Source organism: Myotis lucifugus, unplaced genomic scaffold (assembly GCF_000147115.1).
Source record: "Myotis lucifugus unplaced genomic scaffold, Myoluc2.0 scaffold_52, whole genome shotgun sequence".
NCBI lineage: Eukaryota > Metazoa > Chordata > Mammalia > Chiroptera > Vespertilionidae > Myotis > Myotis lucifugus.
The window spans coordinates 2,948,895-2,955,040 of record NW_005871100.1 but is presented as its reverse complement, the minus strand read 5'-3'; the positions used below and the strand labels follow the sequence as shown (position 1 = coordinate 2,955,040).

At 39.4% G+C, this 6,146-nt stretch overlaps 1 pseudogene; it reads right to left on the bottom strand.

Moving 5' to 3' along the window:
* Positions 1-531: 531 nt before the first annotated feature.
* LOC102436041 lies at positions 532-1,131 on the bottom strand (annotated as a pseudogene).
* Between the last annotated feature and the right edge of the window lie 5,015 nt (positions 1,132-6,146).

Below are 6,146 nucleotides of genomic sequence, written 5' to 3'. Positions count from 1 at the left end.
TACTATTAACTTCAGCTATTTTTTTTTAAAGCAAGACTTTGTTGCTGAGGAAGTAGTACTTGAATTTATGTTCTGGCACAAATTCATCTTGTTGCAGACTGTTTATAGACAACACTCTGAGAAGCCCAGTTTTAGCCACATTCATCCTCTTCCTATTTCTCACACACGCCAACTTCTGTCTCAGGGGCTGGCATTGACTGTTTCTACCACTTGGATGCTTTTGCTAGATTGCCCCATTCTTGAGTCCTTCTCAACACTTAGGATAGTCTTCATCAATTTATCCCAGCTAAGGATGTACCATGAAATCCCCCTTTCCTTTTCCTGGAACTTTTCAGCAGCATCTTCAACATTTGTCTGTCTGGATTTGGGAGGGGGGATTTGTTGGTGATTTTTTGGATATGACAATGGTATGCTCAGAATGCATGCCAGCTGGGACCCGGGCAAGAGCAGGAATGGCCCTAGAAAATCAAGTCCCTTGGCAGTTACCAATGTGTGTGGGGAAACCTGCATTTCTCCTTGGCAATAGGAAGACTACAAAGACCCCACAAAGGATCTGGGGAAGGTCCACACGGAGGCAGACACAGGATTGAGCATCTGCTGAAGGAAATAGGCTGAGACAAGCGACTCCAGAGGCCTCTTTATTTTTTTTTTACTTGTGGATATTTTAATGAACTTCCCTCCAGGTAGCTGCAAGCTACCAGGACACAGGCCCCACCACTACCCTTAATCTTCTCAGCTCTTCTGCTGAAGAATGTGGCCTTCACAATGACAGGCTGCTTTGGTGCTTTCCCTTCCCCAGAACTTTGTAGTAGCTGATCGCACCACCTCAATGACAGGAGCAGCACCAGTCTTGCTTCTGGCAGCATTTACCCGTGTCTGCTCACTCACCAGGGTCCACAGTTTATCAAGGTTGACAGTTGGGCAGAAGCTCTGGTTCCTCTTTAAGTGATAATGCCTCATACCAACTTTCCCAAAGTAACCTGGGTGATATTTGTCGAAGTTGATCCTGTGATGATGCAAGCCACCAGGATTACCTCGGCCTCCCGGGTGCTTCCTGTGCTTGCCGATGAGGCCGTGGCCGTGGTTTACGTGGCCCTGAAGTTTTTGGGTCTTCCTCAGTTTGGATGGCATGTCAGTGGCCAAGATGCCAAGGCTTTTTTACTTTCTAATTTCAATGAATCACCTGCCTTATCATCTTCCTCCTTTCAATTAGCTGATCACCTTTGTTGTCCATGTATCAGAAAGTCCCAGATGAAGTAGTGGTGGTGAGGCTTTTGCAAAGGAAACACTTCCATCATGTAAAAAGCAAGACACTGTTTTAGATAAGTTTAATCTTGGTGTATGTTTCCTTTCTGCACTGAACAAAATCCTAACACATTCTCTTGGAAGCAGAGAGACTGTTGCTTAGAAATTGCCTGGGCACCATCCTGCCTGGCACCCATCTGGTATCCCCAGTCTTTCCCCTCTTCCTCAGTCACCTGGAGACTGACATCTTTTACAATAGGAATAGCAATGAAACTTTCTAGGTTTCAGGGGGTACTGAATATCCAGCTTTAATCCTAGAATGAAGCTAATAAAGCAATAATTAATATTTGTATAAAGCCAGTAAGCCAGCTATCCACAAAGGGTTCAGAAAAAACCCCCAATAATTAAATGTTGAGAATAGTAGTTATGTGGCTTGTAGTAATATCTTTCTCATTACATATTATGTGTCTTATCTGACTAAAATATGACAAATGGAGTGCATATTTGATCTGTGGGTGAAATATGCTTTCTGGCATGGTGTTATACTTGGGGATAAGCCCACTGCTACATGATGAAGGTGGAAGTATCATTCGGTGATAGAAGAGAAGGAAATTGCTTCAGAAACAGGCTCATCAAATCTTAAAATCAGTAGATCCACAAAATCACCTAAGTCTAACATCTCTTCCAAATTTTCCAAGGAACTAACATAAGTTTCTGAAAACTCTTTTGAGTGTCATGATAGTATTTTTGGAAGAACTCTGATAAGTTGCCTCTTATAGATTGGTTTGACAGAGAGGATTAAAATTCTCCAATATTCAAATTTCTTGGGTAGATTTTTTCCCCCCTAGAGATATCTCTCAAATAGATATTTTGGCCCCAAGATAGTCTGGAAATACCTATGGAGCCTGGATTCAAATCTCAACTGTCAAGTAATCAGTCTGACCTGGACAGGTTACTTAACTTCTCACAGACTCAGTGTCTTCACTGATAAAAAGAGGGTAAGAATGGCACACATACAATGTCCTGAAGATTAAATGAATTCATCAATGTAAAACATTTAGAACAGCTCCTGACACATAGTCAGTCCTTGAAAAGTATTTACTATTGTTAGTTTAAGCAGATCCAAGCATAGGTTAGGCATTTGAGGTAAAACACTTAGCTGAATTGGATTAATATTCTTTTTTAAAAATGGTACTTAAAAAAATATTGATTTCAGAAAGGAAGGGCAAGGGAGAGAGAGATAGAAACATCAATGATGAGAAAGAATAATTGATCAACTGCCTCCTGCACGCCCCCACTGGGGATGGAGCGCTCAGCCTGGGCATGTGCCCTGACTGGGATTCAAACCATGACCACCTGGTTCATAGGTCAATGCTCAACCACTGAGCTACATGGGCCATGCAGATTCATATTCTTAAATTTAAATGTTAATGTGTGCATAAACAGGTCCAAAATTTAAACATGCAAATGTTGTTTGGAATATGTTGTGTTGATCAGTGCTCCTAATGGTTCACAAAAGAAACTCTAAAACAGTATTTCTCAAACTGGAGCTTGCATCAGGATCCTCTGCAGGGTTTGTTAAAAGGCAGGATGCTGGGCCTCACTCCAGAGTTGGTAATTCAATAGCTATGGAGAGGGGCTTTCAGGTTGTCCTTTCTAACAAGCTCTCAGGGGCTGCTGGTGCTGCTGTTCCATGGACCACACTTTGAGAACCACTGTTCTCATGACTTGTATAGTTCTTGGTAATTACAAGGAAGAAAAATCCTTTCCACCTCCTTTCTTTCTCTGCAAGGAACATGGTCTTCCTGTGGTTTCCTGGGAACTATGTTGTTCTTTACAAACTTGATCCCTTTCATTGAATTCAAGTCTCCACTATCTACTTCACTTCATCTCTGCAAGTACTTTCCAGACAGTTCATCTCTGGCATTAGTTTTTGCTTTGTTTTTATTTTTATTTTATATTTGGTTAGGAACATGAACTTTACAGAAGACATCTCTTTTTTGCTTCCTGGTAGTGGTTAGAGTTAGACCCATACCCACAGTGTGATCTGGGGTCCCTCATCTGCAAAGAGGGAGTGTCTCCCACTTCACACAGAGACCGTTGAATGAAATTATGGAAGCAAGTCCTTTGTGTCTGGCCCAGAGCAGCAGCCCAGTAAATGTGAGCTATTATCATTCAATAAACAAAACGGAAGCTGAGGCCTTAAACTAAAGAGCAAAGTAACTGACAAGGAAATATCCTTTTTCCTTTATTTTTAAGAAAAGGGTTGGGAGTGAGCAGGATTTTATTTTTGATCAGATTAAGGAAGCCAAGTCACCAGTGACTTCACTTTAGTACCTAATAATGTCACACATGAGGTTAAGGCCAATTTACTGGCATATTTTGACTTATTTCAACTTGAGGGATTAGAAAAATTTTGCTAAGATTTACGAACATGTTGTTGGAGGAGTTTGACTGTCTTCTCTTCTCCCTGGCAGTGCTCTTTACATATAAGCTTTAGGTGAAGGAAATACTAATTGGTCTTCTATCTTTTTTTTATGGCAAATGCGATGCTTTTTCTTCCAATGAATTTATTTCCCTGGAGCACATGTTTTCCAACCAACATTTCAGATAATCACAACTTAACATATTTCAGCCAGAGTTACCACAAGAGGAAAATTCACTTTTGCAAACATTTAGAATTATTTGGAAGAAAATTTTAGTCTTACTTTTGCCTGATATTATTGAGTTCATTCTTTTCATACATATATATTTATCATTCTGGCAGCACCAGACATCACAAGGTTATGTCTACAACTATAGATATAGTTGCAATAGATATAGTACAATTCTAAACAAGTCTCCCCAAACTTCCTTTTAATATAAAACAAAATAGGATATTATTGTTGACATTAGTAATTGCTGCAAAACAACTTCTAAATTTATTTTATACAGGAGGCCCCAGAGAAGGAAGGTAACTTTAAGAAATATGATCTTTTGTGAAGATAATTTTACATAAGAATCTCTCTTTTATAATGAGGCCATCCAAAGCATGCATCTTCAATAAAATGAATGAAACAATCACTTTGGCTTTGCAGGAATATATGAGCTCAAGGGTTTTCCCTTTCCTTTATAGCTTAAATATTCAAAATTTGCATATACTTCTCAATTTACAAACATCTACAAATGACTTACCAGATAACTTTGTTCTTTGTTCACACTTTCATAGCTAGAGCCCCATTCATGGGAGGTTTTCAGGGGAGGAGTTTGAAAATTAACAATAAAAAACAAAAAACCCCAATTGGAACTTTTAGAGTAGTGGTCCTCAAACTTTGGCCTGTATCAGAATCACCTGCAGGGCCTGTTAAAACACATGTCCATTATGGGTGAATGTATGTATTATAAATCATAATAGAATAATGGTATATAGTAGGTTTACAGTTGTGAGTATACAAAACACAGTTTATTCTTGTATTATTATTAATTATTGTATTATTTTCCATAAGGACAACTGTAAATCTACTTTTGCCTCACCCTATATATCACAATGGAGCATTATTCAACCTTAAAAAGGAAGGTAATTCTGACACCTGCTACAAACTGGATGAAACCTGAAGAAATTATGCTAAGTGAAATAAACAGCCACACAAAAAAACAAACATTGCATGATTCCATTTATGTGAGGTGCCAACAGTAGTCAGACTCATAGAGACAGAAAGTAGAATGGTGGTTGCCAGGGGCTAGAGAAGGGAATAATGGGAATGGGGAATGGGGAGTTATTGCAAAGCTGTGAATATACTCAACATTACTGAACTTGTACATAAAAATGTTTAGGATGGTAAATTTTGGTATGTGTATTTATCACAATTAAAAATTTTTTTTTGTTTGTTTTGTTTTTATCCTCACCTGAGGATATTTTTCCATTGATTTTTAGAGAGAGTGGAAGGGAGAGGGAAAGACAGAGAGAAATATCGATGTGAGAGAAACACATCAATTGGTTGCCTCCTGCACAAGCCCCGACCAGGGCCTGGACCGGGCAGGAGCCTGCAACCGAGGTACGTGACCTTGACCGGAATCGAACCCGGGACCCTTCGGTCCACAGGCTGACGTTCTATCCACTGAGCAAAACCGGCTAGGGCACAATTAAAATGTTTTTAAATTAAAAAATAGACAATAGGGTAGAGAGATTGGAGACGGCAAGTATATAAACCATGGGTGGGGAATGTCTGGCCCACAGGCCGTATAAGGTCCACGAAATTATTTGGTCTGGTCCTGCTAAGGTGTTAGGAGTGAGTTAATTAAATGTTTGACCAATATAACAGGCTAATTTTTAAGTTGATAATTTTGTATGGCCCACTGCAAATGATGTTATAAATACCCCAATGGACCTTGGCAGAAAAAAGGTCCCCTACCCCTGATTAAACTTTCGAGGAGTTTTTCTGTGATGGAAAGGTGAAAAATGGGCACAGTTAAAGGTGGAAGTGAGGTCAAGTGCTCTGCTCTTGTGATCCCAGTTGCCTGTTCATATGGATGAAGAGTCATGTTTGTTAATCTGAGGAAGCTTCCACAGGTTTCCTCTCGTTCAGGTGGAAGCTGGCATGTGAGTAGGATATGCTGACTTGCAGGACTGAGTTTAGAAATGTCCAGGAGAGAAACAGTAAGGCAGATGAGTTTTTGCATTTATGAAAAGGGATTAACAGTATCATCTACGTCCAGGTTCATGGTGAATATTCGTTAACACATGAAAAGTACTTGGCATAATAGGTGGCACTTAGTGCTTAATAAATGTTAGATACAGTTACCATTATTTGCTATTTGCTATTTGGAAAAAGCAAAACTTAACTTTTTATATATCTTTTAAATTTGTTTGTCTTTTAGAAAAACAGTTTTCCCCCTGGGCATTTCCTTTGCTTCTCACACAG